At 39.8% G+C, this 14,728-nt stretch overlaps 1 protein-coding gene across 1 annotated transcript in view; it reads right to left on the bottom strand.

Annotated features, from left to right (window-relative positions):
- PTN (pleiotrophin) overlaps window positions 1-13,879 on the bottom strand; it is a 114,721-nt gene extending 100,842 nt beyond the window's left edge. Inside the window, exon 1 of the mRNA XM_012465708.3 lies at window positions 13,543-13,879. The gene's annotated coding sequence lies outside the window, so the exon portion shown is untranslated. The remainder of the gene's footprint in view (window positions 1-13,542) is intronic.
- Window positions 13,880-14,728: the final 849 nt, after the last annotated feature.

The following is a 14,728-nucleotide window of genomic DNA, read 5'->3' as shown; positions in this document are numbered from 1 at the left end:
CTGGAGAAACAGACGGAGCAGCTCCTAGACACCCTCCTGCTTGTACTCCTGCCCGTCCCCTTCCTCAGCGCAGACATGTTGAAACACCATGCCAGGCAAACTGGTGTTTGAGAAAACAATGGGAATGAAACAATGTGCAATCATATGCAATCAAGAAGGGTAATCTAATGGCAGCATTCCTTATCCAAGGCACAGGACTCTCTTGATCACAAGGAGGTAGAAACAAATGACATAATGTGAAGAAATATTCCTGGATACTGGCTAGAGGGAAGAAAGGAAGAGTGAACCAAAATACTTTTCAAATACTCACTGGGCCCTTGACATTGAATAGGGGAATGGAGCTAGAAGAGTACGACATTTAAGAATTTTGTGGTTAGAACTATTTGGACTACACGATCAATTCTATTTTTTACTGGGTTTTGATCTTGGACAAGTTAGTTCTGAGACACAGTTCCCTCACTTAGCAAGAAAAATCGTCTTTAGCCCATAGGGCTGTTGGGAGCATTTAACCCAGCACTGAATGTAAAGTTCTAGTATTGAGCTCCCCACTGTATAGAAAGTACTCAATAAGTATTAGCTATTATTACAGTATTATTAATGCTGGTGAACTGTGCTCAGAAATTTTAAAAAATGATGAGAAATAATAAGAACAGAAAGCAAGGTTTTTGGTTTCTAGAACTAGCTGGTGATAAGGGAGCAAGTCTCCTTGTTCTTGGTAGTTCCTAGGAACAACGTCTTAGAGGTGCTGGCAGGTCTTGATTTTGACTTATTGCCATGGGTCCTCAGAGCACAGCAAGGGAAGTTAGGGACGCCACCATTCAGGGTGAAGGTAAGGACAAGGTATGCCTTCGGACAAAGCAAGAACTGGGCTCCAGGTACCTGAGCACTGATGATGAAACCATTCCCTAAGTGCAAAGGACAGAGAAGAAGAAAAAGCTGCAGATGCCAAAGAAAATGATTACTCATGTCACAATTTGTGCTAGGGCAGCTGATTACTATTAATTCTTGCCAGAGTTTTTGGAGATCCAGACATGGAATAAGAGAGAAATAGAAACTAGTAAAAGGTTACTCCAATTCTATGCAACAATAAGCATGGATGGAGTACTATACGCAACTGGCACATAGTGGGTACTCAATCCATATTCAGGAATATTCATACTCAATGCCTATTCAGGAAGTGATAAAGTGAAAGACCTAGACATGATTGTGGGAACAAATAATGCGGTTCGGTTCAGCAACAAGAAACATAGACTGTGAAACTTATAATTAATATAGTGACTTCCTTTAAATATAAAAGACAGTGATGTAAGATTAGCAATTGAAGTAGTTTCTATGGAAACCTCCAAATGAAAATAATGCCATTTGGCCAGGCACAGTGACTTATACCTGTAATCCCAGCACTTCGGGAGGCTGAGGCGGGTGGACCACCTGAGGTCAGGAGTTCGAGACCAGCCTGGCCAACATGTTGACACCCTGTCTCTACTAAAAATACAAAAATTAGACAGGCGTGGTGATGTGCTCCTGTAATCCCAGCTGTTTGGGAGGCTGAAGCAAGAGAATAGTGCCTCTGCACTCCAGCGTAGGCAACAGAGAAAGACCCTTTCTAAAAAAAAAAAAAAAAAAAAAAAAGTAAGAAGAAGAAGGAGAAGAGGAAGAAAAGAAATACCCAATCTAAACTTTTTCTGAATTGAAACAGAATGTTGAACATGACACATTACAGCAAATAGCAATCAAGGCAGAAAACGAATCCCCAAATCTAGAAGGCATGTGTGCAGCAAAGCCCTGGCTGAAGGAACACTGATGTGCTCCAGCCTACAAAAAGCACATTTCAGTCTCCTGCTTTCATGATCCCTCACTAAAGATGGGGAGGACATGAATGAAAATAACGGGTTAGAGGAAAGGTCTATGGAAGAGTTGGCTTTATGGACCAGACTGTCCAACTCCAGGCTCTATACCCAAGATTCCTCAGGTCCCGTTTTGGGAAGGAATTCTTTACTAGAACAGCAGATATTGCTTTGTCATCAAACACTTCCTCTGAGAAGAACAAGAAGAGGGCCAGGTTTGCTCCACAGAGCTGGAGTGACTTGCTGGGACTTTTATGGCAAGAAGCACCTGGAGCCGAGGAGATGTGGAAAACGAACAAGGCAAATCCACCCGAGAGGAATCTCCTCAGGAGCACCATCACAGCCAGATGGGCCATAAGGACCCTATGGCATGCTCAGTACTTCCTCCTTAGCGGCAGAAGCCTCAATGCTATCTAATAGAATTTCCTATGAGGTCTGACGTTCCTCTCTCCAGGTATAGGCCTTCTATCTATGGGATTCTTGGATGTTTTCTCTAAAGCCTCAGTTCAAGTCCAATGCTGTTTCTTTTGTCTTATTGGTCTTGCTGCCTTTGACAAAAAGGGCTTCCATTTAATGTCTTGTGAAAAAAGGTCACTGGATGAGACATTAGAAATCCACAGAGTTAGCCTGCTTTTAGGAAATGTGGATCTGTTTAGAGAAAAATTGGTAGAAATCCACACTACCCACTTATTCCTGCTGAATTGCTTTTAGTCTACATCTCCAAACCAAATTCATTTATGACAGCCTTGAGTACGTCTTCAAATTCCCAGATATCAAGTGTCAGAAGGCTAACTGTAATTCCTGAACCATCATAATAAAGCCGCAATTTAAAAAGGCTAAAAATCACTTCAGACCAAAGTTGGTGGAAATCCCAACACTAGCAGAGATGCTAAATGCATTTGACTTTCACTCCTCCTCTGCGATTGGGAATGTGGTAGTCAAACCCAAATTTGATCTGACTCACTTTAAACTCGAGCCAATTGTTCTCTAGTCATTCCAAATAATAACAGAGCAAATAAGTAACTCCCTGAAGGATGCCAAGCCCTGGAGCGACATGCATCAAAGAGGTTTGCTGATCTTGCAGTTTACCCACCTGCAGTGCGTCAGGCCCACTCCCTTGGGCCCCACAGCTACTCCAAAGTTTCTCAGGCTCTTGAGAAGCGTTAAGGGGTTAGATCCAACCTGGGTGGGACCAGGCAGCTGTGTCTTCCCTGGGGAGACTTTTACCCTTGGATATATGGAAGGGTCCTTTAGGGTAAGAATGAAAGACAATGTGTACTCAGCTTGACCTTTAATTGGCACACACTAAGTTCCCCAGGATTATTTGCTCCCATATAAACAGCACATCCTTTGCAAGGACAAAGACTTTTATTTGTTTGCTTGCTTTATGAGATGTTTGTTTGCATTTTTCTAGCGCTGGCTCTTTTATAAGCCTTCATAACATTAATTTACTTAGCATTTTTTATGATTCTAATTTACCCATATCAAGCTAAATAAATTGAATTTCCATCTTAATTGGCTCATTTGGTAGAATCAAGTGCACATGTTAACACGTGCGTAGCTGTTAAAAAATAATGCATGCATCAATAACACTGATAGAAAGCAGGATATCCCATTATGCATCTAACTATTTTTAAAAGCTACATCAGAAAAACTGTAAAGGTATATCAAAGTGCTAACAGTGCTTCCTGTTTTAATAATTATAAGTAAGTTTTTTCCATAAAATTTGAATATCTTATACCACGAACATATATTTTTCTAGAATGGGAAAAAATAATCTATTTCTTCAGGTACATTTGTGTTTTCCTAATAAGAAATATCGTAATGAGAAAAACAATCTTTCATTATTTTTCACATGGTTAAAATTAACCAAACTTTTCACATATTTGACCTTCATTGTGCTGTATTTGAGATTCCACAAATTCCCAGAGACATTGTTCAATAAAAAAAGTACATTATAAATAAAAAAGACAATGGGAAGAAAGGCTTTATTTTACTGTTTCAAGATTTCAGCACAGATACCTCTTAAAAATAATCTAATAAACTACCTGTTTTCTCTCCTCTAGTAGCTTCAGTTTTGCTCATTTGAATCCCTTGAAACATATCTAAAGAAATACATTGCACACAGAGGGTAACTTTTTTGTAATAAATATTTTTTGAGGCACTAACTTGACCCTTGAAATCAGGTTCTTTCAAGATGTAAGGTATGTTTTTTAAGCCAACGATTTGATGTTCATAAGCTCATGAATGAAGGCCACCATATGTTAAAACCTCAGAGACAATTCCGCCACTGTGTACAATGATCCCGTGGCTAGGTCTTGAAAAAAGCCATATGCACATCAAATAGGAAAGCTGCCATGAAAACACCATTCTAAAGTTTTGTATAGTTTCTGCTATAAGTTTGGATGTTTGTCCCCACCGAATCTTATGTTGAAATTTGATTTCCCAGTGTTGGAGGTGGTGCCAAATGGGAAGCGTTTGGGTCATGGGAGTGGATCCCTCATGAGTAGATTCATGCCCTCCCTGTTGGGGTTTGGAGGGGTGGGTGAGTGAGTTCCCACTCTTAGTTCCCCAGGGAGCTGATTGTTAAAATGAGCCTGGTACCTTCCTGTCTTTTTTGCTTCCTCTCCTCCTATGTTTTGCCTGTGCCCCTTCACCTTCCACCATGAGTATATGCAGTCAGAGGTGTTCACTAGATGCCCAGTCTGGAAACTTTCAGCCACCAGAATCATGAGCCAAATAAACCCTTTTTCTTTATAAATTACCCAGCCTTAGGTATTCCTTTACAGCAACACAAAACAGACTAAGATAGCTTCTATTTTTTCTCTGTTACCCAAGACTCTTAGTACAATATGTTCCTTATTGATTAAATCTGGACTCTGAAACAAAAAGCCCCAGCTCTTTCTCTGGGCAGCCCAAGGTCTTCGAGGAAGTCACAAACATGGATGATTCCTGCTCTAGTTCCATTATGGTATGGAAGGAAAGAGTCTGTCTAACGCAGTTACAGATGTTAGAATTCTAAAGAAGGGAAGACTCTAACACTAAATAAACATATTACAGGATATCTTTTTCATATTAAGAATGAAGTTTTCCAAACACTTTCATTAGCTTGTTTTTTATTTTTTTGAGACAGAGTCTCACTCTTTCGCCAGGCTGAAGTGCAATGGCACTATCTTGGCTCACTGCAACATCTGCCTCCCGGGTTCAAGCAATTCTCCTGTCTCAGCCTCCTGAGTAGCTGGGACTACAGGCGCACACAACCATGCCCAGCTAATTTTTGTATATTTAGTAGACATGCCCAGCTAATTTTTGTACATTTAGTAGAGACGGGGTTTCACCATGTTGGCCAGGATGGTCTCGATCACTTGACCTCGTGATCCGCCCGCCTCAGCCTCCTAAAGTCCTCCTAAAGACTGTGGCTTACAGGCGTGAGCCATCACACCCGGCCAGCCTCATTAGCTTTTAAGGCAAATGAAGAAGGCCACTTTTGGATCACTTACACCTTCTCCAGAGAAAGACCCCAGCAGAAGCACTGGTAAGGAGACCCAAGTGCAACATCTGGCCAGGGACTTTTTACACTTACAGGAACTTCAGTGAAGTCAATAGCAAATCAGGTGGTGTCTTGCAATTTTCTTTCATAAATAATCATACATTGTAAATATTATTTGGTCACAAAGATGTAAGTTTTAGAAGTTTTAACATACAGCAAGAAGCACTACTGACAATGATCCTCATCATTTTTATTAAGCTATGGCCATCATGACTGGAGAGTTCTGATTTGTCTCCTGTTCCCTCAAGTGTGTTGAATTAAACTATTGTGGCTTGCTACTCAGAAAGAGGTCCCCAAGCCAGCAGCACTGCTGTCACCTGGGAGCTGGGTGGAAAAGCATACTCTGAGCGTTCATTGGAGACCTACTGAATTTTGGCAAGAACCCTGGGTGACTGGTATGCACATGAACGTTTGAGAAGCACAGCTACCCAGCCATCATGTAAATGAACTGCTGCTAGCCAATTACTAAGGCTTATATTTAGTGAGAATAACCAATTTAAAAAATGTGACATGTAGCTTTTAAGACACTTCAGAAGGAAATATAACACAATCTGAAGTAAAAGAAAGCATGCCTGTTTCAGTTTAGCCTCATTTAAGATGTCTTCTCACTTTTTTTTTTAAATATGACTCATTTCTTTTTCTTCGTTCCTGTCACACATCTTACCTCCTCCTCACTTTGTCTGTCAAACTTACCTTCAGGCATCTTAGGCAATTTCTGGGTGTCCTGAGAAAATGACAATGACAATAGCAGGATTGGGGAACCAGAAAGGCAGAACTTGCCCCACTGACTTTATTAAGTTCATGTTCAGTGTAACAGTTTAGAGGTTACAGATGTTCCGTCAGGGCCACTGACCTTTACCACCAACCTGTGGGGTTGGCAAAACAAGTAACATCATCATTTCCCACTTAGAACTCAAAAACCTAAGATTCCAGGAAATTCAGTGACACATGCAGCAGCCCATACCAAACAACAGGCAGACTGTGGTGAAATGCTGATTCCTGAACCCAAACCTTAACTCCCTCCCTGGACTGAAGCCTCCATCCACAGGGGTGAGAGAGCGTGTGGTTATGAGCATCACTAAGGTCAGCATTAAGGTGCCCGTCTCTTGGACTGGAAGTCTCCTGTTTGCAAAATGCTCTCCTAGACTTTGTGGGAAAGGATCAGATCAAAGAGTCTAAACTGGACGCTTTGCATGCCAAACCCCCAGGCCTTGATCATGATCATATGCTCAGTATGTTTCCTTCCAGAAGAAAGGGATTTTCAATCTGCATTTAGAGAGAAGGAAGAGAATGGTCTGAGCATGCGGAAGGGTGAGGCCTTTCAAGAAGCAGGGAATTCCACCCAGGTTTCTGCTTGAATGTTTGTTGCAGATGCCGAGTGGGCACGAGAAAGAAAAGCAATTCAGGAGGGGGAAGAAGTGGGGACTTGCATCTGGTGCTGCTGCACCATGATCATTGTTTTCACCGCCCTCCTCAAACACTCCCAGCAATCAGACTCTATGTTCAGTACTTCACACTGATTTTCTCAATTTATACTCATACGTCAATCCTGAAATATAAGTCTGTGCTCCCATGTTAGAGATAAGAACGTTGAAGTAAGGAAGACCACAATATTTGCTCATGGTCACAGAGCTACTAAGAAGTGTAGTGGTTTATACACCTCAACATTTTGGACCTTGGAGCTCAAATATCGAGCCATTAGGGCTACTGTTTTTAATGTATCATCTGCCTCCACATGCCCTGTCGTAAGTCCAGGTTCCTCAATTCTACCTCTTAAATCAGAACTGCTGAAGATGGGCTCCAGGCATCTGGCACCTACACATGACTCTAGTTAATCTGATAAACATTGAAGACAGGGAACTGCTGCTGTAGGTTATTTGACTTCTAACTGTACATACATTAGATTTGGGGTTTGACATGAGAGACAAATGGGTAATTTATTAGCCTAAGAAAGAGATGGCATCATACCACAGAGGAATAAACTCAAGCTAGGAATTTTAAGACTTTTGTTTTCATATCTGTATGTCATTGAATGTGGCCCCCTTAACTTCTCTATGCCTACAATTCTGTATCATTTTTTAAAAATCCCATTCAATATACCTGAGTAGAGTTGCAGAAATATAATGAAAAAATAAATGTGAAATATTCCGAAAAAAAGACCTACATAGAAGTTATAATGAAAATAATGCTTCAAATGACTAGTTTTGTCACTTTTAATAATATGGTTTGTTAAAGAAGAGGTAAGTGTTTCTCCATTCTGGAGGTAATCTTGGGTCAGAAACTATGAAAAGTTTAAAATTATCAAGGTGAAATATGATTAGGAAGACACTCCGGAGAACTGGCAGGCCAATATGACATGTGGAATGAAGGGAGTAAAGGAAAGAGAGTGGGAGAGGTTTCTGGAGGTTCGAAGTTGAGAATGGGAATGCCTGGGCTTAAACAGCAAATTGGCGCCAGGTTGTTTGGTAAGGCAAGGAAGATTAGGCGTAGAACACAGATGGTCAAGGTGAGTGGATCAACATGGGCAAAGAGAATGAACGGTATTTAGAGCTATCTATTTATTTTCTCAGTCATTTGCCATTTTCAATGGTTCTATGCTAAATATGCTAGGGTTCTTGAGAAAATGAGAGAGTTTCTGCTTTAATAGGATGCACAAGTTGGGTGGGGTGGGGCTGGTGTCAACTGGTGAGAAAGGAGGAGCTGAACTCACTAAAAGGGGTGATGGGAAGACTGAAGAAAAGAGAAGGGGAGAAGTACAGCTCCGCTAGAGGGGGCATTTGCTTGGAAAACCTTTGGTGCCTTCAATTTCTGACTCAGGATTTCACCCAAATTCACAGCTACAGTATAAGGATTTGCCTTCTTTCCTTTCACGTATATGTTTTCATTAAAGGACTCTCTTCTCTTCTGGTATAAATTTTCCTGAAAAGGACATCCACAGTGAGTGTCATGTCTTAAGAATTATATTTATTCTAAATAAACTCAGTCTGATTTCGTAAGATAAGCACTCCCAATAATTTGTTTCTGCCATGTTACGTGGCAAATGTAAAATGAAAACATGAAGGAATTGGGAGTTCAATTTCTCTTCCAGAATAAGCAGCATTAAAGGAACAAACAGACATCATGCTTTTGAAATAGATGTTGAGTACCATTTAGCCTTTTGTGAGCTCCATTTTTCTTTTTCTCATAAAAATGTGATCCCTTTGTTGTTGGAACTGCTTAGGGCAAAAATCGTACATACCTTACTCTAACTTGTGTTGTAGTAATTAGTGTTCTAATGTTCTTATGTAAACATTGAGTGGATCATTAGCTGTTTGAAGACATATTTATTTGTCTTGTGTCCCTCTTCACACTACCTACCATAAAGTAGGGCAGTCACTATCCATAAAATCTGGTAGGGATAAAAATAAAATAATAAGAAGTCCTTTACTTCAATCTCCTCCTCCAAGTAGAATTGTGCCCAAATGATTTCCTTTGGTATTCATTGAAAAAAAAATTAAAAATTTGAGTCTAGATCTCATTAGAGAGAATGAAGAGATTTGAGAATTTTCCTAGTGATAAAGTTGGAGTTAAATAAAGCTCAAAGAAGAGTTGTGACAATACTGAAGCATTTGGAAGGGAGAGAGAAAGAGAGGGTGGTGGGGGGGACTGAAATATTTGGAAATAAATGTACACATGTGGAAGATGAGGGAAAAAAGCAAAACAAAAAGTGAAAAAGGGAGTGTCCAAAGAAATTAGGAAAGTATTAAGATGATAACATATCAAGGATGTTACAGTATAAGATGATCATAAAAGGTTGGGATTAGTAACCTGTGACTTTTAAAGCATCTTGTCCAGAGATGAGTGAGGGTATAACGGATTTTAATTGAGATCTGCTTTAAAGACATTTCTAATGAAGAATTTCACAAGTTCGCATCACTTACCAAACACAAAGTATTAGATATTTTGTGAGAACATAGAGACAAACACCATGTTCTATTTCTTAAACATGCTACATTGTCTAGCACAATGTAGTATTAGGCATCCAACATACATACAATAAATATTGTTAAACTGGCTGGCCCTAGGAGCAAGAAAAATTGTATTGTTGGAGTAGGACCCCAGGAGGATGTGATAGAGACACGTAACTCCAGCTGCGCCCTTACACTGATGTTGGGAAGCTGAGAAGAGAATGAGGTCAACACATTGCAGTGATGAAAGTGTTGACTGATCCTTAGCCAAGGTCTTGAAGCACAAAAAAAAAAAAAAAGGAAAATACCATTGAATCAGTAGGAGGGCATTGGTACTGAAAACAGATTGGGAGCAGATCAGGTCCAAAAGAATGTCAAAATATCAGCTAGGAAGGTCCAAGTTTTCAAGAATGCCAAGATATGGGAAGACATTCCTAGTACATCTGTACATAGAGAAATGTATGCTATCATAAGAAGAGGGAATAGGGTGAGACGTTCTGGGACCTATTGGATTGAAATAGTGGCAACCAAATTAATAGATAAATGAGATAAAAGAGGGAGAAACAGGTAAATGTAAAATCAGGAAGAAAAGTGAACAAAGGATTAGAGACACAGAATGTTATTTGTGTTTTAAAATGATGTTTTGGCTTTTGCTAAGAACAATTCTTAGAATTAAGGGCCCGATTATCAGTTACTACGACTCACTTTTTTCAAGATTAATATACATCAATTGCTTTTTTGTTATACTCTGTGTGAAAAAAATCTAAGAATTCTATTTTTAGAAAACTGGATATGATTGTCTTTTCTATTTGAGATATCACTTTATCTAAACTCACTATGAAAAAGAGGCTCAATAAATAAAGCCCAAAAATGAATTAAATTTTATTTCTAAAAGTGTCTCAAACATGAAGGAGTCACTGTATTCTCTGCTCATCCTGAAGAAATAGGGATTTGTGCTGAATGTGATCTACGTAATTAAATCCAAAATATTACCATATTTATAATACCCTCTGATAATGTTTCATCATAGTTACCCTTCTAAGCTACTGTTTTAATTTCTTATTTACTAAATGCCAAAATACAAAGAAAAGGAGGCTTGTTATATATTACAATCTAGAAATATTGTAATGACACCATGAAAACTATGCCAAGTAGTAGGCTGGCTTGAAGTGGATGGAAAAATAGCCCAGCGAGTGGAAACTTCAATTGTCCATAAACACCAGAACGAAAGACAACTTTCCTTAAGGCCATGCTCCAAATTCCACTTAAGCCAATTGACTCTGGATGGAAAAAAGCAAGCCCAGCTCATAAAAAGAAGGTTCATACCTGAGTATCATTTTACCACCCCTCCCACAGCAACGACATGACCTTGTGTCAGAAGGAGACAAAACTCTTCGATTATTCATTTAGAACAGAAGCCAGAGGAGAAAACATTCCTCACCCTTATGGAGAAGCCCAACTCAACATCACTAGCAAAGCCATGGAACAAAGACCACTGGAGAGTTCCCACACAGCCTCATGCTCCTGAGAAAAGTTGACCTCAAACCGGGCTGAGGTGCACTCAGGTGTGGAGCACATCTGAACTCTCATCACATTGGGTGGTCCAGTTTGGACGCCTCCTTCAGGAGAAAAATCAAGAACAACTCCCCATATCATTATACCGCCATATTAAAAAGCACAATTGTTTAGAGAAAGGGAATTCGTATTCTGAATTCTGACTTCTGGCCCTCAATCTATTGTTAATTTATCACATCATTATGAACAAGCCAGCTAAACTCAGTTTCCTGGGAAATTTTTGACTAGTAATTGAAAACACCACGTCACAAATAGGAATATGATCAGAATTCATGTGAGAATGTCATGTAGGTGAGAAAGCAAGGATATCTTCAAAGGAAAAATAAAAGATTTAAAGTTAAAATATTTGACATCTAAGATTAATTTTATTGAATAAAAATGATTCAACTATCTGGAAATCTTATTTCTCTCTGTTGTTTTCAGTTGTTTCAGATTTAAAACTTATAAAATTTTATAATTTTATAATTATAAAAGGGCCATTAGCTTCACTGAAATTTTTCAAAAAATGAAAATGCTCATTAAAAAGAAATGTAGGTCTTGCTACACGTTGCTATATGTGAAGCCCAAATAAGGCACATGGAAAATGTCAATAAATTAGGAAGTTTATGATTCCAAATCTCATGATCTCATGAAAAGAGGTCTAAAAAAAAACAGAATTATATATAATATATATAATACATTAGACTATAAATATAGTTAGGTATACTTTATTACTCTAATTCTCTATAATATCTCATTTAAAGTCAGATAATTAAAAAGTCATGTATTAAATAGTACTTTTGTTTATCTCAAGCTCTACCTTTGAGAACATAATGCATTTGCATCCAGAAGCAAACAGCTGGAACACAGCAACTAATAAGGCTGTTATATGTGGCTTCAGATGGGAGTTCCTTATAGTGGCTTTTCACTAAATGAAGAAAAAGATGTCTCAAAGGGAATCAGTGAGCAGTGGCAGAAAAAAAAGATCACCTTCTATGTATTTAGAGTACAATTAGAGAATTTAAGGCCCAAGTTTCTTAAAGCACAAAAGAATGGCATTAGAGTATTTTGAAAAAAATATAATTTTTAAAAATCTCATCTAATTTAAATGAAAAAGTATAAATATTGCCAGTCTGAAATAACTCATGTCCCAAAGAGAAGGAAAAAAAGATAATATTCATTCTAATTTCCTCTGAATTTAACTGGACTACATATTTTTTAATGATTTGGCCTTTAAAGTGCATAATTTACTTAAAAAGAAACATAATGAAGATGGAAAATACAAGCTTTATTTTCTGTGTTGGGAGATTTCTCTTTTGTTTCATTCTCATTACCTTTTAATATTTCTACATATCAATGCATTCCTAGATAATTAAGGAGCTAAAATGGGCTCTGCTGTTTCATCAATTCCACATTCGCCTTGGATCATAAAATTGCTTCATTATGTTATTAGTTCAAAAGCTCTTTTTGGTAATTTCCCAAGTCTTCTCCCAGATCCCTCACTCCAGTGCGTGTGCGAGCGTGCGCGCACGCGCGCGCGCACACACACACACACCACCCCTTTCTCAAGCTGCTAAAGCAAAATGCTTGATAACTCTTAAAATGTTCAAGAATGGGAACTTTAATATTCTCTCCTCTTAGGACCCCCCACCCCTCCTATTTTCTGAATGTATCCCCAAACTTACAAAGCAGCTCTTAACAGACACAAGGGTGAGTTAACAATAGAGTGTATCTAAACTGCATGTATGTGTTCTTGTATGTACGCGTGTGTGTTGTGTCGTGTTATGTCATGGAAAAAGGGGTGTGTGTGTATGGAGAAGAGAGAGAAGGTTTCACATTCCGTCTATTAAGTAAGAAAGGAGTTGAATATATTCCCCTCAAAAAAAATTTAACTTATTAGAAACATCAACTTAGAAACTCTAAATATCTAGTCAATTAATAACAAATATACCCTAGATTCATGTGGGTCAAATTAAAAGTTTAAGGGTCTATGTACAGGGTAGTTCTTTATATGGGACTCAAGGGGCGTCTTCTAAGCTTTGGACCTAACCATTTCTGCAACCATTCCTGGAACCATTCCTGGGCTGTCAGGTGGAAAGAAGGGTGCCAGTGGTTCTGTGAGAGACGTTCCATGTCAGCTAGCACTGGGAGGAACAAGTTCACACAGTTTACCTAGAAATGCCAGCTAAGAGTCATAGGCGGGCTGGCCCTGGGGCAATCAGAGAATCAGAGAGAGGATGGGAAAATGAGAGCTGCTTATTCAGGCTGCCTTACTTTCTCTCCAACTACCCAGCCACAGACACACCTACTAAAGTTCCCGGTTTTACAAAAAGCAAAGATGCACTCTCCAGCCCGCCCTGGCCTGCTCTCCAGCTGGCAGCTGGAACACAGTCCAAATGCACGCTTAACATCACAAAAACTTCTTCCACTTACCTAAGCACTCCCTGACGAACCTAACCTGACTCCCCCAAAATATGCCTCCCTTGGTCCCTGAAGCAAGTCAGTTTTGAAAGCAGTCCTATCAGTAAAGACACCAGGCAGCCTCTCTCACTCCTACCACCATCATCGGCTGGCACCCAGAGAAGTGGCACAGGGTGAAGGCAAACTCGAAGAGCCCTCCGAGAAATCGTACGTTCCTCTCACTTACTTTGAGTTGCAAATGTCCGCTCTGGCGCTCAGGCTGCCTTTGTTGCAATGGGCGAGGTTGCTACTGCCGAGTCCAGGTATCGGCGGCTCGCTGCAGCTCCTGCTTGGGTGGCTGCGGCTCTCCACGCCTTCTGGACGGATGACTCACTGGTCTCTTTCTTCCCCTCTCTCCACTTTGGATTTTCCTCTGCTCTGGGGCTCTCTTGGCGGGATTTTTGGACTGGAAGGCGGGGAACCTGATCCTGCCTTTGACTCAATTACGCCCCGACAGGGAGGGAACGGAAGGGAAATGGAGAATGGGAGGGATGAGAGGAGCGGGCCAGGAGGACGCAGGCTGGGCGAGGGAGGGAGAGCGCTTTGCGCTCCAGAGCTGATTGGGAAGCTTATTAAAAGCAGAATACTCCAGGGGCAGTCTCTCCCCGTGGAGCAAGAAAACGGATTTGAACCAAGAGGCCAGGAGTTGGTATTTTGTTTTGCTTTTAGCAGAGACCAAATACAGTATTTCTTTTCCAAACTCCATGCATGATCTAGTCTTCAGATGGTGCAAAGCCACTTTGCCAAATGGGATATTTTAAATGAACAATTGACGGCATTTTAGGTTACAGTTTTGGCCCCACACAATTCTTTAATGATATTCAGGATGAAAAAGCACTCTCTTCAAACCAGCCTCTTCTTTCCCACCCACCAAAGCCCTCCCTATACACAGAGGCAGTTACCCAGTTGTCAGTCACATCTCACCTGCAAAGCACAAAATGTACAAAGTACTTTTTCTCAATTGTCACGAAGAGTGACAGACGTCTGAAAATTCCCAATTAAGTGCTACTTACCTTTAGGGAGAGCTCTTTCCTTTTTTGGTTTCCTTGGTGCCTTTAGCGACCTATTTAGTAACATGCCTTTGACACCCAAGAATTTAGAGGATTCGTCAATGTAGCTCAAACTCTGAGGTTTGTAAAAGTTGGAGGCTGGGCTTCGTGTCTCTCTGGAATTTTCAGTTCATTCAGTTGAGGAAAGATGCTAAGTTAATGCAGAGGTAAGTATTTATGATATAGATGAGATAAAAGTGTTGTATAAAAGGATTAAGATGCATTACACAAATTTACCAAACATTTTCAAAATGTAAATTTTGAGATTTTCTGCTACTTACCAGCTTTTCCTGCTCCTTGGCTAGTTGCTTTCACTTACTTCTA

Source organism: Aotus nancymaae, unplaced genomic scaffold (genome assembly GCF_030222135.1).
Source record: "Aotus nancymaae isolate 86718 unplaced genomic scaffold, 86718_ANA_hifiasm-v0.15.2.pri h1tg000002l, whole genome shotgun sequence".
NCBI classification, from domain to species: domain Eukaryota; kingdom Metazoa; phylum Chordata; class Mammalia; order Primates; family Aotidae; genus Aotus; species Aotus nancymaae.
This window is presented reverse-complemented; position numbering and strand designations above follow the sequence as displayed.